Source organism: Filicampus tigris, chromosome 9 (assembly GCF_054856515.1).
Source record: "Filicampus tigris isolate MCC_2025a chromosome 9, RoL_Ftig_1.0, whole genome shotgun sequence".
NCBI lineage: Eukaryota > Metazoa > Chordata > Actinopteri > Syngnathiformes > Syngnathidae > Filicampus > Filicampus tigris.
This window is the reverse complement of record NC_141225.1, coordinates 20,391,495-20,404,653: the sequence shown is the minus strand read 5'-3', so window position 1 is coordinate 20,404,653 and position 13,159 is coordinate 20,391,495. Positions and strand designations below refer to the sequence as shown.

Below are 13,159 nucleotides of genomic sequence, written 5' to 3'. Positions count from 1 at the left end.
CCCAAGGTTAAAAAAAATGCATTTCATTGTCTGTGAACCAGGAAGTAGCTGGCTAACAAATGCATATCGCCGCGTCACAACTGGTCAATGTATTAAAGGATTTTTTTGTGTGTGTTTTGTTATTTGAGACACGATGGAACCTCTAACCTTGCCACAGCATATTACAGTATTGAAAATAAATAAATAAATAAATATAATATGGCACATATTGGGGCTCCTTTGGGATAGTTCGTCACTGTGTAATTTGGCCAAAATAGCTGCTTCAAACCAACATGACTTCCTGTTGAATTTGTGTTATGTGTCCTTAAGACTTTTCTGTGCTTCCTGTCATGACAGACTTGTACACCCAGTTTTGTGTTGATTGCTTAAATTGGTGTCAAGGTGCAGATTTTATTTTATTTTCGACTTTCCATGGTCTGCTAACATGCGAGTTTCGGGCCGTCGTGTTCAGGGCCCCTAGAGCCCCAACAAAAAGCAGATTTTAAGGGGCATGTTGATGCCCCCAAAAGGGCAATTCACTCGTTCCATAAACAATAAAGATTGATGAAAAGCACTACCTACACATTGAAAAAAAAAAAGGGGGGGGGGTATAAACCGAAGGGACCCCCGCCTGTGATTAATATCTTCGACAGACATATCTGCAGGTTTCGCTGCCTTTCCAATCATCGCCGAACCTCAGAGCCAAGCGGGACGGCCTCGCAATCCCCCGGCTCACGCGTATTGTTACGTCTCCCGGGTATTATCTTACAAAGCCCATTAAGCTACCGAAACAAAGACGAGAAAGGGAGGGAGCGATACACGCTCATAACTGTACTAACACACACACACACATGCAGAGAAACAAGTTTAATCTTAGTAAAGATATGTATTATCAGTATAAATCCCAGCATGTCCCGGATTACTGATATGTGTGCATGCAGCTGTGTGCCATTAAAAATGGAAGTGACAGGCTCATACCATACATTTTCGGAGGACCATAATGCAACAAATTAAGCCATGTGAAAACAAATGAAAACACTGAGTAATGATGCTTTTGTTCTTTTTTTCCTTTTGCACATTTGCCAAAAGCTAGTTGGGAGAGGCTCCAGCTCACCCACAACACAAATGAGGAAAAGCGCTGGAGAAAGATGGATGGATGGATGGACCAAAATTAGCTAGTATAGGCTCCAGTACAAGACAGATTTTTTTCGAGTTTGATGCCCCTCTATGAAAAAGCGAATGCCCCTTCTACATAACAAACAGCCAATATTTGCACTGGCCGACAAGTAACACAAACTTTTCGGTGACCAGATTGGGAGGGTGTGGACGGAAGCTTTTTGAGCTTCATGCCCCCTCGATTAAAAGTGGATACCTCTTTGAGTCAAGTCAAATTTTGTTATCTGGCCCTTAACTCATTCACTGCCTGATATTTTCAGACCCTCTTTTATCCTAATGTTTGAAAAAAATTGCAAAAAATAGAAATAAGTCCTTGAAGTGGGGGACTTTAAATTCGACCTGGTGCCCCGCCACTTTGGTTATAAGAAAACTTCTATTCCTCGCAGTGATGTGTGGTGGCGGTGTGGAAGGAACAAACTTTTTGATAATCCTAAAAATGCGACTTGTGCTTGTGCATTGGTGGCAGCAAATGATTTAATTACAGAAACGTGTCAAAGTGCTTCACATGCCCACAGTTGACAAATATTAACAACATCTCCTGATCTTGACCCTCCACCCTTAACAAGACAAACCTGTCAGCACTGGTCGGACTATCATTAACCTCGCCCCCCCCAAGGTGGATACTCGAGGCCACTGCCGTTCCGCCTCCCCCACATGGGGCCACCACCCCGTTGCCCCCCATGTTACATTTATAACAGATAGAAAACTTATCGTCAGTGGTATCTTATTCTTTTCTTTTTTTTTTTTTTTTTTTTTTTTTTTTTTTTTTTTTTTTTGCACGCTCAGTGAAATAAGGTCATGCAGAGCAATTCCATGCCCCGGTGTGATCTGCTTGAAAATGACTGAAGATGGCTCAGTCTTCCAGCCATAGCATTATCTGGTGTCAAGAGGCTATCAGCACAGAGACTCATTTTTTTGCCCTCTTATATTGAGCTGTTCCTATGTTTTGAAAAAAAAAAAAATGTCACACACTTCCCCTCAGTGGTACAATCACGCTGCTTATCAAGTCCGCCGTTCCCAAGTGCGAGGTCTGCAATCTCTCTTTTGCTGGGTGTCTTCAGGAGATTGAAAGAGAAATCGAACGCACTTGTTGTGTGCGTCAGGCTGCAGATGATTCAATGAGACGGCAATATTCTCCGCTCCTTCCTTCAAAAGTCTTTTAGATGACGACTGATGCACACTTCAGGATGTCCTTAACTTCATGCTCATATCCACTTGTGTTCCCGAGCCTCTTGCAAGTAAGTCTCATATTATTGCAACTATAACCTACATAAATAAATACATTTTAAAAAAATCAATCATTTTTATAGGAATGTTAAAGCATTTTTCCCTCATGTATTGAGGGCTTTTTTTCTTTCTTCCTGTACAACTATTGTCAGAGAAGTGTGTGAGATTGCAACATGTATTTTTTTTCCCCGAAAAAAAAAAAAATAATAATAATAATAATAATTAAAAAACGTTTATAACTGCATATTAACATTAAAACATGTTTACTCTTTATATATTAGGGCAATGGGCGTGACTTTATTCTCTAAAAATTATCGTGATTCTTTATTAATATATATATATTTTTTTTTAATGAAAAAATGGTGAGTAAAACTGGTATTCGTTAAGGTACACACAAGCAGAGAGGCGAATGTCTACTTCCTCGCCAATGGGGATCACGCGAGAGCCGATGGGGATTACGCAAATGTTTTATGTCATCTAACGGCTTTTTTCACACCCTCTTGGGTACGTGTCTGGAGCTCATTATTATTATTGAATTGTTGTTCTATTGCGAAGATTATGATTTTGAGCTACGGCTCATTATGAGCAGCCATTTGTCTGTTTGGGAGCCGAGGGCATTGTTATGCAGTGCAGACTGCAAACTTGATGGATGCAATTACTCAAGCATACTGACTGACCTTTGTATAGATCACCTGACATAAAGAAGACGACTGGGAAAATGGTCAATATGTTTTAATGCATGTGATGCGTCACATATGACCTACAAATGTTTATCTGATCAATCAAATCGATCTAAAGAGTGACTTGAATGTTACAACAAGCACTGTAGCTACATTTCACTTTGTTGTTTTAATCGATTGCTTGTTTATGGGTTTTTACAGTATACTTATTGCTATGCCCTTACATGTGGGAAAGCAAAGCCATATCGCCGATGCAGCTGTTGGCCACAGCTCTCACTCACACACACACCCCGCCTCTTACCCCTGGGCTGTATGCAGCTCACCTCCATTTTTTTGGTACCAATTTAAGTGTTGGTGCAAGTTTTGTTCTTTGAATGCATTTGTTTTAGAGTGTTGGCATCATAGTCATGGCACTTTTGGCCAGTTGAAAACTTTTTTTAAATTTCATGTTATTTACTGCATTGAATCATACAAACTGAGGTAAAAAGGGATTCGTTCTAGACTCAACACTACAAGTTAATCACACCTCCTCACCGCATACCTCCATTAAAGGGTCACATAATCATAACAAGGAGCTCATTTTACGATGAGACCTTTTCGTGACGACTTCCCTGTCTTTCTTTTTAAAGTCTGGTGACACTCCCGCCGAGTCTATTAAGGTTAATAAGAGTTGTTACTGTACATTGCCTGACAGAGGAAGCGTCCATGTACGAGTGCAGAGATACTTGTTGACGCTGTCCTTTAGTCACACGGCCACCGCCGCTCTGTTCTCTTGCTGTTGGCCAAACAAACTATTGCTGTTATCCTTCAAATTTGATATTTGTTGAAATCGAGGTTGAGTTTTCAAGGCTATTTTGGAGATACCAAGAGCTTGGTTACACAATTCCATTTTCCCACAGCGGTTCATCAATTTCAAGAGTAAAAATGCTGCCAGAGAGAGCGAGAATAATAAAAAGTGTCAAGCGCTCGTCGCCAGTTGCTAGGCTGCATTGTGGGGCACCTAAACAAAAGCTTAATTTTGGACAAACATAAAAAGCGCCTTGTCTCAAGCATGCTGGAGAGAGCGTACACACATCAATGCAACAATGCAACAGACTATTGACACGTTGCTAATAAGAAGCAGTAAGCATCTACCCTTGACAAGTGCTTACATAAACATTTAACATATGTACATATCCACAGTATTGTCTGTAATTTCATTGGTGCTAAAGTAAGGCTGGATTTACAGTGAGACAAGTGAGAAATGATGGAAAACAATTGGAATATGCGTCAAGGCAGTAAAACCATACAACCTTCATATGAAATACATTTTGCTCACAAGTGATTATTAACTACAGTTGTCTACTTCCATACTTCTGGGAGAAGTTGCCTCTTTATCTGTCTTAGAAGAAGATTAAGAGAAGAGGCTTGATAAAGGCATAAATCCACCTTCACGGATTTCGCCAAATATGGGTCATTTTTGGACCGTAACCTCCGCGATAAACGAGGGACAGCTGTACATGTATTTCTAAAAATATATGCATCAGTGTCCACCCAAACAACAAAAAAACGCTCACACACAAAAAAAAAAAACATTGTAAAATTAACTACAGCCAAAGCATAGACAATTAAATCTGGTCTAAATGCGCAACATTAGAAGTGTGTACATCATTAACTCATGCATTGCTACGGATGTTTATATTTGTAACCGATTACTGCCACAATCAATTATATTGGTCAAGTACGTTTTCAATGGGTTGGGCGGGAAGAAAGGGTCACACTAATCTTGTAGGTGAAATTCCTGTTTGTAGTCCACTGTACTGGCTAACACATCCCTGTAGATGGCAGTATTGTAGCTTTTTGAATTGGCGATCAACACAGCTTTTGAGTAGAACATAAAAAATCTTGGCTTGTCACCTCGATTATGAGGAAGGGAAATTCCAACACATTGGAAGTCGGACAAATTTAAACACAGTATACCTATATGTGGTATACAATATACACAGTAAGTGTCACGGCATGTAGTAGAAAGTGTGTGTGGCGATTGTAAGATAAGATGATGCAGTTCAAGCCGTGAACGAGGAATGCCATGTAAAACAACAACTGACTTTCAACTCGTGCCCGATTAGATTTGTGTCACCTATCTAAGAAGAAATACATAGAAAATGTCATCATTCATTCCCCCCAAACAGCGTAAATTAAAAACAAAAACTTAAATGCTCATACAATCAGTGTCTGCCATCCAACAAGTGTGAAATTAAACAACAAAGTAAATCCTTCAGGTAGCATACCTCTGCATACATAATCAAATATAAGGTTACCAAAGACTGACACATAAAGTGAACTGTCTGTGAACCAATCATTGACTATTAGTGCCAGTCAAATTGTTACACAAACAAATTTTACCACACAGTAGCCGTCCGGCTTTTATTCCTTAGACTCTGCTAGCAAAAAGTAAGCTTTGGAGTGTCACCAACTAGAACGAACGAGAGCCCTAATTGCTTCGCTTTCCGGGAAGCGCGGACCTGACCGCATTTCCCTTTGTGCAAACACCGGCTGCACACCGGCAAGAGATGTGGTCAACTCAAGAGCGTAAGTGCAGCCGGGAATGGAGAGATTTTTACAGCGCTTGTTTGGAGGCACGTCTAAACTAGACGGCTAGATCGTTTCTATTAAGGCCATGCAAGAGTGGATCTGGAAGTCTGTGACAGCGACAGGGCCCATCATAAATCTCATTTCAGGGACACTCTTTATGAACGAGCCTCTTCACTCGGCAAAATGTCACCTCATGCCGCCGGTTGATAATCAGAGATGAGGCGCGGGGGAGGGAGGGAAATCTCCAGCTTCTCTGTCAAATTGAGTGAAACTCATATTCATGAGCGTTAAAGCTCCCATTGGCAAGCAGTGATCACATTCACTAGCATTGCGTACAAATGTTTGCTTATTAAAGTAAAGCCTGCTCGCTTCCTGAGACGAATGTAGAACATCAGATAAGAGCCAAGACACTAATATCATAATCACCTTCTTCTCACCTTCCTTTAATCCCTTCATTTCAATCTCTTGCACACGGAAAATCCCTTTACACTGACTGCCGCTAAATGTGTGTTTCTTTCCATCTTAAAGCAATAATATGTCAAAATTGGACTGTCAAATATAATTTTCACCCCGCTAGATTTTTAGGAGATCATTTCTTCTCAGTTTATCTCAATTGTGAGTTGTGCACCACGTAATTGCCACAACCTGAAATGCAGCATGAGGAGCACTGCTGAAAGAGACGCTGTGTAATTAAGAGCAAGGTGAAGAGGCAGAGACGGTCCCCTATCAAGCTGCTGACCGCTGTAATATTTGTAAATCTCACAGAGCAGAGAGAATATATTCCTTTGATTTTCATTATATATGGTCTGGATGGACACTTTGATGATGTTTAAATATATGTACAAGCAATATAGAAAAGTTTGATATTTTTTCAAAATGTATTTACTTTTAAGGATCTCTCTATATCGCAGATTTTCGCGTATTACAGATGGGTTCGGAAAATATTACCCACGATAATGTTAAAAGGGAAATATTCTTTACAAGAATATGTTCGATTTGTCTCCACGAGTCTAAACACGGCATTCTGATTAATATTGTGTTGTGGAATATGAGTTAAGCAGCAAAACCCACCTGTTTTTGTCCATCTCAGGGGGCGGCCATTTTGTCATTTCTGTCGAGTGAAAATGACATCACAGTTTCTCACGGCTTAGATAACGACCAATCATGGCTCAGCTTCAAAAAACATGTGACCGTGATTGGTTATTACCCAACCCTGAGCAACTGTGATGTCAGTTTTATTCAACAACATATTTTTGGAAAGACATTTTTTGGGGTTACTTCCTGTTTAAAAGTAGATTCACAGATGCCAATGTTACTATGGTGACGAGCTTCGACCTTATATCGTGCTCTATAATACAGGCGAACCCGTTTGTTTGGGACTAGCATCAACACAAGCATTTCCAGTTGTGCGCAGTGGCTTTCGAATATACTGCCGCACATTCAAATAATTTCCTCACATTGAATTAATGAATTGATGAATTAGTGTGGCTTGCATCTGACCGTGCATTTGTCATTTTCACTTTCTTCATCCTGTTGCGAGTTCAATGTTACATATTCATCCGACATCGGCTACATACTAAATTATTCATGAATGAAATACTAATGCGCAATTTAAAAGTATGTGTCCTCTATGTTTCCCTGCCATTGTCAGAGAATTATTCAAATAAACAGGTCAGTGGAATTTCAAAGCTGAGATTATGGAAGGTCAGGCTTGTTAGTTAGTTAGTTAGTTAGTTAGTTAATAAGGGCATTTTTACTCACGGAGAGAGTTTAGAGCTTCATGAGCAACTCGCTGGGTATGTGGTGGATGGACACGTCACTAAAAGACACTGTGTCAACGACTTCAAGTCAAAATCAAGTATGTGCCACTGGACCATGGCTGTTGCTCGAAAAGGGCTCTGGATCTTTATAAGCCTAGCTAAACATGTCATAGGAGTTATGTTATTTTTACTTTTTTTTTTTTTTTTTTTTTTTTTACCATGTAAAGTGCCTTTTAGTGTTTCTAAAGCGCTATACAGATAAAATGTATTATTATTATTATTATTATTATAGGAGGAAACCGCAGTGCAGGGTGGCTACTATAACATGTACTGTAAGCTATGTTTAATTTCACACTTGGCGAGCACTCCAGAGAATCAACTATTTGCATACAGGTCATTAAAAAGTCAATTTTCAATAATATGTCACCTTTAAATTACAGTTAATATCTGCACGGGAAAAAAAAAAAAAGTAATCCTGACTGTTGCTTTAAAAAATGGATGACCTGCCCCACCTTGGGAGCCGTCACACCTTCCGAGATGGCAGTCATGCAGAAACGCAGCGCGCCACAACATGAGCTCTCCGGCAAAGTTAGGGCGGACCTCCTCTCGGGAGGATGAGGAGATTCTGTGAACCATGACGTCCGGGTGAACAAGTGGCTGTTTACAAAGCAGTTGCTCTTCCATGTCCAGTGCAGAGAGGTCTAAAACCAAGCCACGTGCGGCCGACCAAGCTGCAGAGGCCGAATATGGGAGCTCATCCCCAGAGAAGGAAACTTCCTGCCTCTAGGAAATGTACATTTACGTAAATGCAGATGAAGGAAATACTTGAGAAAAGCGCACTAAATAACTTACAGAGGCAATCAAAAAGATCAATTATGCTCTGCTGAGTATTTCTTCAAAAGCTCATGATTAAAATCATTCAAAATACGATTCTCCATATAGGAATAATCTGGACTCACAGAACTCCACCAGGTCCTTCTGTTACATAGCAGGTGCTAATTTTGACATAACTGTTTCCACACTGAGTTTCTCTAGCTTTGCTCAACAAATTGCAAAACATCAAACTGCTTTTCTTTTGTGAAACACATCTAATGAGGTGTAAAATCAAAACAGCAAATGATCATATAACCGTTAAAATCTCTTTTTTCGAAGAAACAAACGATGCAGGCAAGTGCAACAGCAACAGTTTGAACTAAACTGATTTACAACCAATCATCCTTCCGCCCGCACTAAACGTGAGGAAAAAGACAAAACTAACAAGGAGCAAATGCACAACATTGGAGGGGAGATGAGAAGAAATCAGAGTGTCTGATCTTGAAGTCCTCGTTTCATTGAAATGGCCCTTGAGTGATTGAATCGACGCCTCAAAGCGTGCACTCGGTTTGCGTGCGGAGTGAACTCTGCGCTGAAGTTCGAAGCCTGACATGAGCGAGCGCTTAGCAACAGATTTCGCAGCATCACACACAGGACAGATGGACTCAGCAGCTGTCTCATCCTTGTCGCTACCGCGTCTTGTTGTTCTTTTTTGGTGGTTGTTGGCATACAGTAGTTGATTACACAACAGTGTCACTCACATGCTTTGCAACTGCCCATCAAGGCAACCTTAAAGAAGCTTTGGAATTGCTAATATATCATGATGTCATTATCATTTTATCAAAGTGGGATTGCAGTGCCGATGATCAATACAAGACATATGGAGGGAAATAATCCTCATAATTCTTGTCTCATTTTACATTTTATGCTTTTGTGTGAGTGTGAATGGCCTATAGATGTCCTGCGATTGACTAGTGACCAATCCATCCATCCTGAGATAAACTCCAGCTCACCCATGACCCTCATAAGGACAAGCTATCGAAAATCGGATGGACTTCATCCCCCGATTCTATGCCAGCTCCGTTTATACTGTACAGAGCAGCGTAGAAGAGGCTCAAGAATCACCTGCCACTTGACTCTTGCAATCAATGGCGGCACACCGACCGTGGCGCCGGTGGGCAGCCGTCAGCTGTCCATCTTCCCCCGCCCCTCACGAACGATTCCATCCCAGGGCTGCAGAGTTAATAGGGCTGACGCAGTGGGTGCCCTGAGGGAGGCTGTTGGGGGGCTAATGAAGTGACTGAGGGCTGACCGTCCACAAGCCATGTGAAGACTGCGTGTGAGTACTCTAAGCTCCCCCGAGTGCGAACTGGCCAAGCGCCAGTCCGCCGGATCAATTAGCAAGCTTAAATGGGTGGGTGTGTTGGGGGGGTTCTTGCGGGGTCCCACCCGGTTTACCGCTGTGTCCGTCATCTTTATTGCCACGCCACTGTCGTCTATCGGTCACCTCCTCGCTCTCTTTCGCTCTATCCCCCCAACCACCTCTCCTTTAAGGCGGCATTGATGATGCAGCTTGGTAAACGGTAATCAATGTCTTCACAACTGTGGGCTGCTTTAAATGATTTTTTTTCCCTCCCTCCCTCTCTCGGGAGAGCCGCGTCTGCCTGTATTACTAGCGAGGACATAAATCTGTCGACTTGCTGTGTGCAGACTCGCAAAGTACATTGAATTAAACTTGTGGACGAGTCGTATCTTAATAATATCATAAGTGCTATAGGAAAGTGAGATTCCTGCTGCATGTGTCTTCGATTTGTGGGCAAGTGTGAAAACTGCCTGTCTCGGAATTGGCAGCATCTTGCGGGATTTGTTTTTTTTTTTTTTGCAACAAATTATAATCGGCCCTTTTTGCTATCTGGGTTACTGCTCCATGGCCTCCTTATAATGTACACACTGCTTAAACCATCGTATTCAGTTAGAAAGTGCATTTATTTCTCTTAGCTGAAACTACGCCTTTATGCAGACCTTTACAAGAATGTCAGAAAAATGCCACACCAATAAGATCACAAAGTTAGCAGACTATCAGACCATAAAGCTGACAATGCATTCAAACAATAGCAACTGTTACACCAACATTTCCACTTATTTTAGATGCTTTCATGGCAGTTTGTACCCTCATCCCCATGCAGAGTGACCTTCAATATTTAGTAGAAAATCATACAAAACACCACAAGTACTAGGTGAGGAGACTTAGACATGTAACAACAGCCACCAACATAAATATGTTAATAATAACATATATATATATATATATATATATATATATATATATATATATATATATATATATATATATATATATATATATATATATATATATATATATATAATATTTTTGCTGAGTCTAACTTGCCAAGTACCCAGTGAACCAAGGTTCAATAAAAGGTCACGATCTTCCACCACTGAGGTCCAGGCTTCTTTGACGGATTCCCACACCTAATTGGAGAGTTAGAGCCATCGATCGGCTCCATATGGGGACATTTCTCTCACTTTTTTTTCCCTTAACAGCACTTAGCTCAGTTCAAGTAGAGAACACATGCACACACACACACAGACACACGCTACTCTATAGTGCACGTATGACCCCTTCAAGAGTGCATACACCTCAATGGAGTACTTGAACATTTGTAACCTCTGCCAAGGTCACAAGTCATAACCATCAAAAGAATAGAGTCACCCACTGGAATGAGTATAGTGTATATGTCATCCAGCACAGAAAGAAACCCAACTAACGGGAGCTACTACATGCAAAATGTGGAAATCCGAAGAGAACCAGTCACGACTGCTGCCAAAATACTTCGCATCCTAATCAAACATGACATTAGATGCGCATTAACTTGCAACATGTGACTAATTGCGGTTGCTAATGCGAGCACAGCACGCAGCGCAGCAACGTGACAGCTTTGCTTTCCTGTTCATTTTCCGCAAGGGCGATTTTTGATGAAACAGCAGCCAGTTGCACGCTAATGCGCGGACTTTTCCAGTCTGTCGCTATTTGTTGCGCGGCTTTCGACTGCTGTAGTAGGAGTAGAGCATGGTGGCGAGCGTCCAAGTTTCCCGAGCAAAACGCATCCTGTTTGGCGCATCAAGTGGCAGCAACACACACTTGAGCTCTTCACGGTGCGTGAAGCAGACAGAGAAGACAGGAGCTTCGTGCAGCCTTTAAGTGCAAGGGTGAGAGTTGTGTAGCCGGGCGTGTATTTCTATCATCCTTTACACTAAGTCTCACTTCGCAAAAATCTCAACGCACACAAGCTGCAATTGAATCCAAGTGGCAACAAGTTCCGAACATGTTCCACGCGCCTCCCTCACGCAAACGCGCACACCAAATCGTCCTTACGCACGCACGCATCCCAAAGTGCTTGCTTACCTTTGCGTCCGACTCGGATCGAGACTGTGTGTCCCTCTTCTGCAAGGAGATGGCAAATGTGTACGATATCCCGTGTGCTGGTGGTCTTCAGAGACCCCCGCGTGCGTCCACTCCTGTCTTTGCATCCACGCCGCGCGTCTGGCGCAGGACGAGGCAAGTCGCTCTCGGCGCAGAGAGATTATAGAGAAAAGCCCCTGGTGGTGATGGAGGGAAGGTACAAAAGAGGAGAGAGAGAGAGAGAGAGAGAGAGAGAGAGACAGAGAGACAGAGAGACAGAGAGACAGAGAGACAGAGAGACAGAGAGACAGAGAGAGAGAGAGAGAGAGAGAGAGAGAGAGAGAGAGAGAGAGAGAGAGAGAGAGAGAGAGAGAGAGAGAGAGAGAGAGAGAGAGAGAGATCTTTATTTTTGTAACCATTGCACATCCATTTTTTTAGCATCACCTATACACGTACAGTGTCACACAGCGGTGTCTTCTAACCTTTATTGAGCCAAGCCACCCATTTTACCTTCGAAAAATGTCACAGGACACCACCAAAACAAAAATGTCACAAATAGTTGGAAAATTGAGAAAAGGGAAAAAAAATAGAGTTATCATTTCATGAGTCATAATGTACTCCAGGGTTCATACAATTTATGGCAGGTTAAATTCAAGGCTCTTTAATTCCATTTTAAATACAATTCAAGACCAACCTCCTAAAGTTCCTTTTGTCCCAAGTAGTAAATGATGTGCATCTGATCTTGCGTGTCCCAACTCTAAGCACATCAGTGTTCTGTTGGTTTCACTATCATGATTGCATGTGAAGTTACCACGATCGTCATTAAGTATTTTTTTAAAGATTTTATATTTTAGATTTGATACTACTCACAATCATAAAATCCATTTGAAAGATTGTTTTAAGACATTTTAATTTCAATCAAGGCCTTGTTTTTAGATTTTGAAAGGATCTGCAGGATTGAAGTTGATATACTCACAGGAAGCTATAACTTATTGTTGTGAATGGCAACAGGTGGATACTCAGGTTCATAAGAATAAGAATAATAAGAATAAGAATGCCTTTATTGATCCCACAGTGGGGAAATTTTCATTGTTACAGTAGCAAAGATATAGGTCACACAGGGGCGGCGGCATAATGTGGCCATTAATGTATAACATTGACGGCAAACATTTAGAATCAAACCTATGTAGATATACGCAGTAACATGTGTATATACACATGTGTATACACACCAACCTACATCTACATAAAAAATATGAGGAACACTCATTTCGGCCTGTACATAGTACAGAGGAAAAAATACTCATTGTATTCATTGTACATTCTGCCATCTATTGGAAGCAAATTGAATTGCCCTGCCTGTCACTATAAGTTGCTGACATAGAAAGATGAACAAATATATATTCGTAATCAATAAATAGTCCATAAATTGTACCAATATATTTTATGTGGCACCCCAGATGTCCCGGAAGCGTTTGACACATTACAGGATAATATGTAGGCATGTTATTATGCTTTAAATCACG

General features: G+C 41.2%; 1 protein-coding gene across 3 annotated transcripts in view; it reads right to left on the bottom strand.

The window, feature by feature from the left end:
• The window catches only part of cdh22 (cadherin 22), a 197,201-nt gene that overhangs the window by 133,279 nt on the left and 50,763 nt on the right, over positions 1-13,159 (bottom strand). For all 3 annotated transcript variants that reach the window (XM_086040608.1, XM_086040609.1, XM_086040607.1), the window contains one exon: positions 11,637-11,830. The gene's annotated coding sequence lies outside the window, so the exon portion shown is untranslated. The remainder of the gene's footprint in view (positions 1-11,636; positions 11,831-13,159) is intronic.